The sequence below is a fragment of the Pinus tabuliformis genome, chromosome 6, assembly GCF_031772625.1.
Source record: "Pinus tabuliformis cultivar Carrire ecotype Pingquan chromosome 6, CPIR1, whole genome shotgun sequence".
In the NCBI taxonomy this organism is placed as follows: Eukaryota; Viridiplantae; Streptophyta; class Pinopsida; order Pinales; family Pinaceae; genus Pinus; species Pinus tabuliformis.
Window position 1 is genome coordinate 878493620 of NC_142292.1, and position 12140 is coordinate 878505759.

Below are 12140 nucleotides of genomic sequence, written 5' to 3' on the forward strand. Positions count from 1 at the left end.
TATGGATACTTAAAGTATGCTTATTAATAATGAGAAAAGAATTATATTCATTTTCAACTATAAATAATCTATTTAGTGTCATTTGGATCAAGTGTTAGAGTTTCAAATAACTTGCCTCCCATCTAAGTACTTGGGGGTGCCATTAGTTCTAAATTCAAAAATAATTTCCTCTTGAAAATACCTTTTGAATAAGGTCATCTATAGTATTAATAATTGGAGATTTTGAGCTAGGAAATTTCTAGGGAGATTAATAGTCATTAAGTCAGTGCTTCAAATCATATTGTTATAATAGTTGCTAGTCATGTCAGTGCCATAAGCTATTTGGAAGGATTTTATTTCCATGTGGAGATACTTCTTGTGGAATGGGTGTAACAAGGTGAGGAAGTCGTGACTAGTGGCATAGGAGATCCTATACTTTCCTAAGTTATCTAGGGGTTGGGCCTGTGTGACAAAAAAACTTTAAGTGGCATACAAAGGGCTAAGTTATGGTGGAGATGGGTGCTAGGGGGAGATGAACTATGGAAACAAATATTGACGAGGAAATATGTCCCTCTCATGTCGCAGGAGGAGACACTCATATATGACTTGAATATATCACGTTTAGTTCTATGGATGAGGGCTCAAGAAAATTGTGATTCATTGAAAAAATATTATTTTCAGGGGGTGAAAAGGGGAGAATCCGTGTTGTTTTGGGAACATGCTTGCTAGAAACTCCCATGTATATCTAAGAGGGAAGAACTTATAACTCTGAAAATGTTTACAACTTCTTTCGTAGCTATGAGGGTTATGGATTATTGGAACACAGGGTAGGATTCAATTCTCCAATAGTTTTGGAAGTTGAAAGGATACTAGCCCCCATCATGCTAGGAGTTTCCATGGAGAAGTCTGAAGCAGGAATTCATGGAAATAAAGATAAGAATTTGGTAAGACCTAGATAAGATATGAAGGGGCTTAAGACTCTTTGACATGTGAACTATGAAAGAAACATATTCCCTTCATGCAGGTCACTCAAATATAGAGAAATAATTAATTTGGCAAAAAATCTAGTCTAGAATCTACTTGCCCAAATTATCACTTTTTTATGGTTGGAAATGAGGCGTAAAGTACTCACGTGGGATTATATCATAAAAAAGGGTTTTCAAGGCCCTTCCCTTTGATTTATTTGTAGTATGGTGGAAGAGACAATGGAGCATTTTCTTAATTATTTCTCATTTGTTTGGGAAGTATGGTCTCTTCTTTTCATTTTTTTTTTAAGAAAAGGAAGTCAGAATAAAGTGGATTTAATTTCATATTTATCTTAGTGGAACTCATCTTTGTTTGTAAATCCCATAGTCAATAGGACTTGGATCCTCACAAAAAGTTTTATTCATTGAAATTTGTGGAAAGAGAGAAAAGTTAGAATATTTAAGGATAAAAGAAGAAATGTAGCAGCAATTGAAGAGGTGATCATACAACACATAAGAGAAACATTATTAGCAGTCTCTTGGTTAGTGGATAATTGGGAGGTAGAAAATGTTAAGGTTGGGATTCTGAAGAAACATGAGCTGGAACAAAAATTCATCTCCCCCCAATCATACAACACATATGAGAAACATTATTAGCAGTCTCTTAGTCAATGGACAATTGGAAGGTAGACAATGTTGAGGCAGAGATTCTAAAGAAATTGGAGCTAGAACAAAAGGTGAGCGCCCCCACCCCCCTCCCCCCCCCCCCTCTCCCCCAAGAAATTTCATTTAAGGATTTGAATAACAAATCAAAAGTTGGTTCTCTCCTCCTCCGAGAGGCTTCATTAAACTAAAATTTGATGTACTATTGAAGGGAAACCCTCAAATTGCTAGTTTTGGAGGTGTGTTCAGGGATTGTAATTCTTCAACTATGAGAGTATTTGTGCAGAGTTATGGATTGACTAGTAATAACATGGAAAGTTTTTGGTGTTGGAAAAAGGTCTTCAAATATCCATTCGAGAGGGTTATCGATTATTATAGGTTGAAAAGGATTCTTAGATTGCTATTCATTATGTCCAAAAACATATAAATGGCCAACCCCTAGGTAAATTAGCAAAGAGTTGTTGGATGGAGTGTATAGTTGTAAGAATTCATGTGTTACTTATAAATATGGAATATGTAATAGTCCTTCACTCGAAGATATTGAGCAACACAATTGTTGATTTCATGGAAAATTTTGTTTGTTAGTCTTGAGATATCAATTTGAATGTGAGTTGAACTCTCTCTTCTTAGTTGGAAGGAATAGAGTCTCTTCAATGTTTGCTAGAGAAAAATATGGAAGAAATTGATGGGGGTGTTATTACTAATTTTATGGTTTCAAAGGAGGTTGTGTCCTCCACATCCTAAGTGTTCTTCTCACGTAAGATGTATAGCTCATTGAAGACACCAACTTGTGGAAGCATGGAGGGTTATAGGTTGGGTCATTTTCTTTAAATGACATTACTAGCTTGGTTTTGGAGTCAGAAGAGGCAAGTGTGAGTGGATCTAACTGTAGTCCCATGACCTCCATCTATTGCTTTACAATTGCCTTCATGGTTTGTAATATATCAAGGTATGAATAAAAGCTGTTGAAGAGTTGTATTGGTGTTTGTAGATACTTTTGAGTGTGCGGCCTATGTCTTATCGTTGTGCTAGAGAGAAATACATTTCCTATTTCTTATGCAATCTTCCAATTTTTGGTTTTGTGTCAATGCTCTAGTTGGTTAGCTCAACATCTATGTCTACCTATTTTGTTATGTGTATTTATCTATTCCTTGGGTGTGTTTAATGTTTTTTGGGAGAATCTAGGTTGTAACCTTTACAATGTCCTAAATTATAAAGTGTCTATTGTTCTGAGTAAGGTCCTGTTAGGATATTGTCAAATTTTTATGGGTATTTTGCTAGTTGTACCACTACACGCACCATGATTTTCATCTTCATTTCTGTGTTATGTAAGATCATAGGGGACTCTCACTTTCTTTCATGGAATTATCGATTCTTGTGTGTCATGGTTCTAAGTGTGGGGAGCTTCATAATTTCATGGATTTTGAACCATTAGTTTGGAAATTGGGTAATGACATAATGGTTTTTAAGTGTGATTATCAAGGTATTGTGTCTCATCCTTCTTCTTGATTTTTTATAGGACATGGATCTTTTAGTAGTTGTTCTAATTTCTTCATTTCTATGGTACTAATGCCTCCTAGACAAAGAATTAGTAGCAGTGGAGGTGGATGAGGAAATTATAGTTTTGGGTAAAAGAGGGTTCATCCTTTTGTATACGATTTAGTGGTTCTTTTATTTAATGCAATCCCTCCATATGTGAGGAATGAAATTCAAGTGTTGGAAATTCAGGATGGAGGGGATTTCCCATGCCATTCAGATTTTGAATTGATTGGTGAAGATGAGAAGTGGGGTTCCCAATATTGGAAAATCTAGGAGTAGGAAGCTACACTTTCTAATTTCTCTTTCTTTACATCAACAAATGTCAACCTTGTTATGGCCAGTATTCAAAGAGAAGTAGGTGGAAATTACAATGTCATGTCATCATTGGCGGAAATTAAATGCATGCTTTGTAATCAAAGGTTTTGTTTGGATAATCTTCATTCTTATTTAGCTGGTGTAGAGGGATTTATTGTGAGTAACTCTACCTCTAGATACCTCATGGATCCTTCAAGCTTTAGTGCTAAGGTGCCAGCTACAATTTCCTCTTCAGATCATGAATAGAGATGGTGGGCTATCAATTTTGAGCAATCTCCAATGTGATTACGGCTTCTTATCTAGGTTCCTCATTATGTTTTGGCTCAGGTGAATGTTTTCCAGGAACATCTTTCTAGTTCACGTTTTGGTTTGTAATGTGGAGATTTGTTTCACTATTATGATTTTTTATATGGTTGTGGAATACTTGGTATTATATAAGGCTCCATGTATTTATGGATGGCTTTGTGTCTTTAGGGATGTCTTTTTCTTCATGGTGTTTCTCTGCATTCTGAATTTCTAATGTCATGATATATTCAGTGGTTGGTTTTATATATGCTTAGTGTGCATATTGGTGACTTCCTACTTGACTTTCCCACCTTGAGGTTGTTTCGTCCTATTGTTTCTTTGGATTCTAAATTTGGAAAGTGTTGATATGTTTGATGGTTGGTGATATATATGGTTATGTCACATAATGGTGACTTCACGCTTGACATTATTGTAATAAGGTTATATGTTCCTTTTGTTCTCTGCATTTTGAGCATGAACTATGATGATATACTCTCATGTAGGCATGTTTTGCATTGGGTCAATAAGGCTTGGTCTTATCTAGGAATTCATTTTTATTTTGATGAAATCAATTATTGGACAGGGATGATGCGCTCTATGACCTCTTAAATGCTTTGTGATCAAAGAAGAGATTTTTTTTTGTCAAATTGTCCTTTATGTGTCTATTGTGGAAATGGCTTGTATTAGGACTATGGTGATATGCTTTGACGAAATGGATCGAGCGTTCTACTTTGTACTCTTGTTGTAATTCAATTTTTTGGATATTTCAGTTTTTTATTATAAAATTTTGGGTGGGATCTATACGGAATGCTTTGTATCTTTGTTTTTCTTATGAAATACAAATTCTTTAGTTTACAAGAAAAAAGTGTTATAAAAAATAAAAAATGAGATAGATTAAATTTCTCTTTAAATTTGATAATTTTCTTTACATATAAAATTTAATTTCAAAATCAAAATGAATTTATTATTAATACTAAATTGTTATATATATATATATATATATATATATATATATATATATATATATATATATATATATATATCAACCTAACATTCCTATTTTCATTATGTATCTTTTATATTTATTTATAGAACTTTTATAATTTTATTTTTCTATTGGGTTATGTTATGCTTTTATATATATTTATAAGGTTTATGATAGCTAATATATAGCCCCAAGGGTTAGCTCAATCGGTCAAGTCGGGGCCTCGCCAATGGGAGGTCACAGGGTCGAAACCCGAAAGCTCTTGGGGTTAGGTCCGTGGTGACCGAGGGGTGGACCCCCTTCGAGTGGGGTCCACCCAGATTTCTCGAACCTGGAGTAGCGGATCAACTGACCAGGGTCCGTGAACCAGCTGGAAAAATAAAAAATAAAAAAATAAAAAAAAAAAATGATAGCTAATATATTAATCACATATGTATTATAATGATGATCAATGAAGCTAAGTATGATACCTAATATATTAATCACATATATATTATAATGATGATCAATGAAGTTAAGTATTGCCATGTCTTACTTGGATTCAAGCTTCAAAGTGATTGATATATGCCTATGGTGTATATCAACATTTTTTAATGTGGTTGTGCTGGTTATAATTTTTATTAAATTATATTTTTATATTTGATTATGTAATTTCTTTATTTTTAATTAAATTATACAAACTTTTAATAATTTTATTAAGATAAAAATACAATTATATTTATAAATATTTTGAATATTTTAATTTCATTTAAAAATTTGTAAAAAGAATGTTTTTTCCCATAGAAAAAAGTCGTAATTTTATTCATATTGATAAAATTACATTTTGTAGATGCATGAGGCATATTCAGATGGTTGTTCCTGTAATGACAGGCAGCAAACAGAGTAAATAAAAACACAAATTTGCAGATGACTGTTCCTGTAATGACAGGAAACTACAAGATATAGAGAAAAAAAGAAAAAAATGTTCCAGTAAGACTAGACTTTTCTGCCCTTCTTCTTCTCCACCCGTCGCCAACCACCAGTGTCGGGAGTGGGTGTAATAATAGCTAGCTGATTTTCCATTGGGATCAGTTGGAGTTCTTTGTCAGATTCCGAGCCCTCTGATCCATGGGTTCGTTTGATGCCGCTTATTTCCATTTGTGGCTCTCGTTGCAGATCCGAAATGTGTGGCCCCAAATGAGTAGCTGGGGCATTCTCTTCCTCAGTAAATGTCTGTCTCATTTGAGTATCGGGTTCTGTCTGGTTCTCTGTAGGCTCCGCGTTTGTGTCTTCTTCTTCCGATGGTTCGGTGTGCTGCCAGCCTTTGGGCTTTTTCTGTTGTTTCTTAGTTCTCGTGGGGTCCTTTCGAGCAAAAGGGCAGCCATATTGAAGGTGCTCTATTTGCATGCATCCCTTGAACCGGAACGCTGTGTTCTCATAGTCGAGATGTTGTATCCATTGAGAGTTATTGAAGTTCAATGTGATGTGGTCAGATAGCCCCTGACTCAGGTCCACTTCTACACATATTCTGGCAAATGTAAATATTCCCCTGATAGCTCTGTCTTCATCCATTTTTAGGAATTTCCCCAGGGAATCCCCAATGGCAGCTAATACTTTGTGGTGCCAAAAGTGTAGAGGGAGACCATGTAGCCTCACCCATACAGGCATCATTGAGACTTTCATTGTATTAGCGTCGAAATCAGAAAACCAGGGGGTGAGGAAGAGGCCAGCACTGCCCCAGAACCAAGGCCCCTAATTGATAATGTTGTCTCATTCTTGTTCTGTATTAAATCTGACTATGAAGTACCCTTTGGGACATAGGTAAATTTCACAGCTTGATGTCCATGTTGTAAAGATCCATTGGTGCAGGGCATCTGATTTTGGCCAGAAGCCATTAAATCTGCAAATAACTGCATTTTTACATAAGTCAGAATGTAAACTAGTTACCTCTAGCATAGAGACTTGTAGCGTTGGTGATTCTAGCTTTTGTTTAATAATGTGGGGTCCTGGCGCCTCTGATGGTGGTGCTGCTTTATTTTTCATTTTTTCTTTCCCTTTCACTGCATCCCGAAAGGAACCTGTATTTTTAGAGCTGGTTCCAGTGCTTCTGCCACGCAGTCGGAGATTTAAAATAATGGTTGAATCTTTAGTGATGCCGTATTGCTGGAGAGTTTGATTGTCCTGCATACTGTATCCTGAGTATATAAGATTTTGGTATTGTGCTGGGGTTCCAAGGTATCCCTGGATTTCCTTTTTTAACGCATGTATGCTCATTCCCTTACTGAGCCGCATGCAGTAGTGTTTGCCCTCAGTTGATTTGATGAAGATCTGGACCAGATCTGCGTCCATACAGAGTAAATCGGTCTTGTGGAGTCCTCGTTTTGCTGGATCTGGCCGACCGGGAGGAAGTGGTGGAATATTTTGTTCAGCCCTCATCTGCACAGCCATTTCCGGCCAGTTCATTTCGCCCTTGTCTTTATGCACGATTATAAGTTCTGAATCAGGGTGGGTTTGCAGATCTGGGCGGTGACGAGTTGTTTCATCCTCTTCATGTCCGGTTATATTGGGTTCAGACAGTACATGGTAGGTTATACCCTGAGACAGATGAGGTGAACACACCCGTGTCCTGTGTGAAGATCGATCTACCCCAGGGGACCGATCAGCCACATGGGTTTTGCTGTCCGGCTCACTGCGGAGCCAATTTCTTGTCGGTATGCTCGATTCCGGTAGTCCTGCAACTGATTTCCTGAGGGGACGGCCTGTAAACACACTCCCATTGCTGATCTGCAATGTAATGGCGGCGCTGAGGGGTCCAGAAACCCTAAGGGATCGATGCGGCAGAGACGGCCTGAAGGAAGTTGAATGGGACTTTGCAGAGCTCCCTGTGAAACCGCCCCTTCGCAGACCTCTTGGATCTCGTAGCCTCCCTGTACTCTCCCATTGCTACCGATTGAGTTCTTCGATTCCCTTTCAGAGCTCCTCCACAGTCTTCTCCGCCGCAGAGCTCGCCATTTCTCCCAACTAAATTTCACAGCGCTATCCAACTCCCGTCCAATTTTATAATCAACCTCCTAGGAATTTGACTACCTTGTAAAAAGAATGCTATACATATAGAGTTCATAAAAAGAAAAAAAAAATAGTGAAAATATCTTCATGAAAAAAACCATTTAATAGGAATATATCTCATCTCATTAGGGAAGAAAAATACAATTGCAACAGAGTTTGAATGTAAACTATTCATAAAGTGTGACTAATGTGAGTTCCACTGGAACCGTGACTCATGATATTCTAATGAAGTACTTTACACATATTCTTCGATTTTCTAGATGTCGGCATAAATGTAGCTATTTATAGTTTGTTCCCTTTTTAGTCATTTCCCTATACACATGTCCAAACATTAAATGAGTTTTGTTTTTTCTTCTTCTTCTAGGTGACTTATTTTTTTGCAAGAAATCACATAATTTTGGATTGTGTAAGACTATGTTATCTAGTTTATTATTGATTTTAAATCACTAGATATATGAAGCTAAGATTTTTTTCTCACTAGCAAGGATTAGTAGGAGCTTTAAGACCATTAAATCAAGAAAATTATTAGTAATGGATGTCAACCTTATAAAAAAGGAGATAATGCGAGAATAGGAACATTAGATGATCCCCCAACACCTCAATGGAAGGGTCATCTTGGGAAACTACATAGAATAGATACCATGGTTAGTCATGATGAATTTGTATGTCTATTTAAGCATTTATAGGAATATTTTTCTTAGATTATGGATAAGCATCCAATATTGTGAGGCTTTGCATAACAATCCTTACTATGGAGAAGAAAAATGATTAATGGTGTTATTTTGTCCAATCCATATGCCTCGAGTGATGGTGAGAGAAAGAGACTGATTATTTCTTCAGGTGATAGGCATTGATCCAAGAAAGGAAAGCCCCATCAAATAAATTCAATCCCACATAGAAAGAATCATGATTATCAATTGAATTTCTTTCTAGAATAGTTTTGTAAAAGAGCATTGAAGGAGTCGGTGAATAGTTCTTTCAACTTCCATACAATAAAGATAATATCTACCTGGATCGTGGAAGGATCTATTTTGAAGGATATCCAACATAGGGGATTTATTATGTGGAATGTGTCACATGAGTAACTTTAAATTTGCAAGAATTTGAGCTTCCAAATCTCTTCCCCCCTCTAAGGTGAATGATTATACCAAGTTTTCTTAGCAAGTGTAACGAATATTTGCAGTCTATCATCTCCAATGTATTTCCAAATAATAGAACCATTTTATGAATTTTTAACAACATATTGAATTCAATCTACAATATAGTCCTATTGAATGTACTTAGCCTTTGTAACTTTGGCCCATAAATCATTTCTTTGAATTAATATCTAGACACTCTTAACAACTACAAATTTCAAGAACATAAAATTATTCTTTAGTCCCCACCCCACCCCCATCCCCCAAGGATTTTGGAGTGGGAAATATTTTTCAAGAGGAAAGAACAAACAAATTTTTTCTTTACATATAATCTATAAGAAGTGAAAGGAGAGTTGATTAGTTTTTTCCAAGAAACCTTTTTGAACACAAGAAAAATTTTACTCGGATTAACCTACAAGTTTGGGATGGAAAATGATTGCACCACACATAAACTTTATTTTAAATTTTTACATGTAGCTAAAACTAATAATTTTTTCAATAGTCACTTGGTTTGAGAATAAAACCTAAATATTTAAAGCCTGAACCAATTTCCTCCATTTTAAATGAGATAAGGTGGAAGAGTGTGTTTTGTCCATGATACACATAAATGGAGGATCCAGATCTGTTTATGCACATTCTTGAAGATTTCTAGAAAATATTTAGAAGTGCCTCCAATGTTCAATGTACTTTGAGCCTCCTTCATAGAAAACTAGGATGTCATCAATAAACAATAGATGAGAGATGAGATAGGGTTTGCTAATAGAGATGACTTTTAGGTTTACCTTATCCAAAGTGTTTTTGATCAATGTAATGAGCCCTTATACCACAATAAGGAGAAGGACAAGAGAGAAAAAAAATCCATATATTACTGCTTTCAAAATCGAAAAAAAAGGAATGTCAACCCTATTGATTATTAGAGAAAAATATGCCAATATAATACAATTCATAATCAAGGACATGATATCTTGACATAATACTAGATGCATTTGAAGTAATTCCATGTATAACTAGCTCCTTTAATTGAATTCCTTTGAGATATAAGCCTTATATATAACTTCTATTTTATTCTTTGTATGGATGGATTATGGTCCTCCATTGGACAAGTCCAGTTACTTTATCGAACCCCTTATGAATCCAATTTGTTCTAGGGAGATGTGATCAAAGAGAATGTCCTTGAGGTAACCAAAATTGATTTTATCTATGGCTCTGTAGATGCAGTTGAAGAGGAAAAATGGCCTAAATTTCTCAAAGGAAGATGGCTTGTCAAATTTTGGAATAAGGGCAATGAAAGTAAAGTTAAAGGAAACATGATTCTATATGGAGGTTTTAGATAATTCCACTACTTTAAGCAAGTGGGACCCAAAATTCAGAGAATGTGAGGGATGAGATTATAGAAAGTTTAACATGTCAATGAACCATGTAGGTGAAGAGGATTCCTCAAAAATTTTAGAGTATAATAGATAGAACCTATGCGTCTCAATATATGGATAAGTTTTTATATTAACATCAATAATCAATAGTATGCATGTACAAAAGAAAAAATAAAAAAGTGTATTTTGAAGAAAGCCCAAGTGAAGCAAATAATTGTACTAGAGACAATGTTTTGGAGGCACTATGGAAGTAAAGGATATTAGATGGAGTAGTTGTTGAAATTGGATGGAGGACAAATTGATGTTAAAAGTTTGAGTGTTGTAGTATAGACTCAAATATTGTATTGTAATGTGAGTCACGTGTTTGTATGAAAGTTTAAAGGTTCTTGAAAAATATTTACTTGGTATCACCATGAATCGAATGTGTATGTACCTAAGTTAGTTGTGATGTAAGCCTAATAAGACATGTGCACCCATGTGAAATTCGTGGTAATCTTAAGACCACTTTGTAGTGTAGGTTTGTGGTAATCTAGAAACCACTTAGAAGAGGGATGTGGAGAGGGATTCTTGTAGCATGGTTGATGGTTAGACAAGAAAATCCAAAGCATGGTTGAAGGTGAGACGACAAAACATAGAGAATGTTAAAAGTAATATTATAAAGCCCAAGATGATAATGATGGTGGTGATGTAGGGGGGGTTGTAGGCACGAGTACAAATATGCAGGTTGAATGAATCATGTACATGAAGGAAATCATAGTAGTTTGGCAGTTGCAACAGCTAGCTACCCATGCAATCAAGTGGATGGTTGTTACTTTATATGCACATCAAAATCATAAAAGTATGACGAAAATGCTAGGTTAAACTAGTTATAGACATTACTAATCAATACAATTATATTCTATAAATAAAGCCAAGTTAGGTATGGTAAATAATTCATTTCTCCATTAAGGGGAATGTTAGAGATAATAGAGAAATGAATATTCTAGATTGTTAGAGTGTCAAGGATATATTTTAAAATATGTGGATTTCCAATGTAAAATTTAGTTGGCACTGAGTAAGAGTCCTTATCTCTTGAACTTTCTTATGGTTATCTTTTATTGTTACCCCATTGTTATAAATATGGGATTTTTGTTTATACCAAACTCCAATATCATTTAATGTTGTATTTGTTTCCTTATTTACCCATTCATCCTTTGTGTCACCAAAATAATGTGTAATTCCATACTTGATACCCTCTCTGAAAAAAATGGAGAGAAAGAACAGAGCAGAGAATTTCTCTTCTCAATATTACAAATCTGTTAAATAATATTACATTAGGGACATCAATAATAAATGACTGTAGTGAGACTGAACTAAACTAGACTAACTGAAACTGAACTAGGACACTTGGATGGACAGTCTTGACACTTACCAGGTGGCTAGACTTAGATTCTCCAACACTTGCCCTCAATTAAAACCACATAAAAATTTAATTAAGATGTTGGTTCATCTATGTCTTAGCTCAACTTACAATTTAAAAAAAAAATGGCTTCAAGTAGATTTACTTTTCTTCTTCTCCTCTTCTAGATCCAGTAGCCTCTAAATTGTTTCATTTTTTCCTTCTTGTTTTATCCTTCAAACTTTTGTTTCTTCATTTGTTGGTGAAGGCCTCCCATTGTTCTAGTTTGTCTAAGCATGTCCTAGACTTCTTCAAAAATCCACTTGTATGTGGATTGCTGCCACATGCAATCTTTTGTTGTGAGATCTTCATTATCAATTTGATGCAACATAAGTTTATAATAAAAAAATATTTCTTTAGGACTTCAATACCTGAAAATTTCATTAATTTTTCATCATCGATGTTGTCTTAAATATTCAT